Raw genomic sequence first — 861 nt, 5'->3', positions numbered from 1 at the left:
CACCGCATTCTTTTCTAATCTATAGAATAAAATACATATTATAATGCTGTGAGTATGCAGCAAAATATACTTTTTGAAGTTATACTTCTTATACGAGTTCGGAAAAGGTTGCGATAGATTCAGGTTGCGCAACCTTGCTCAATATGAATCTAACGCAACCTTGTCTGCGAAGATGTTCGAGCTTGTGCATTATTGAAGTTATACTTCTTTTTCTTTCGTTTGTCTTTCATTTCTGCGAATTCTCAACTATTTCGTGTAACTTTTGGTTGAAATATTCTGCGTTGACCGTTGAAAAATTAAGGCTATACTTTACAGGATCATTTCTGTAGTTAGTCTTCATTTACATTTTTTGGAAATCGACCCGCGATGACGAGGTATATCGTGACATCGTGAGGTTTATAAACTTCATTTCTAATTTTGTCTTATGGCATATTAGAAATGATGTTTCTTCGTAAATCGCTCACTTACAACGGATAAAACGACTTTTGAGTGGTGATTTTAATGAATAAATTCCAAGTTTTTACACAAAAATAATGCAGTCAATAAGTACAGTACGCTTAAGTATGCTTGCGCATTCATTTCTGCAAATTCTCATGGTGACATATTCATATGTGTTAATATGTATGTATGTTTGCATGCTTGTGCATTATTTGTTTGGCAATGTATGCAAATATATGTACATATAAGTATATATGAATGTATGAACATGCAAGTCAATGCGCGCACATGTAATAAGTATATTGATAAGTGATGAAAATATGATTTCAATTTCTGAACGCGCACATGCGTATACATTACACTCATATGAGCATGTGCAGATACACAAGATAGGATAGAAGATGTATGCCTTTTAACATCGTA

General features: G+C 33.3%; 1 pseudogene; it reads left to right on the top strand.

The window, feature by feature from the left end:
• The first annotated feature begins 298 nt into the window (after nt 1-298).
• Nucleotides 299-494, top strand: LOC125775903 (small nucleolar RNA U3; annotated as a pseudogene).
• Nucleotides 495-861: the final 367 nt, after the last annotated feature.

This window comes from Bactrocera dorsalis, chromosome 1 (genome assembly GCF_023373825.1).
Source record: "Bactrocera dorsalis isolate Fly_Bdor chromosome 1, ASM2337382v1, whole genome shotgun sequence".
Lineage (NCBI taxonomy): Eukaryota > Metazoa > Arthropoda > Insecta > Diptera > Tephritidae > Bactrocera > Bactrocera dorsalis.
The sequence above is the reverse complement of the archived record's forward strand: the minus strand, read 5'-3'. Positions and strand labels throughout refer to the sequence as shown.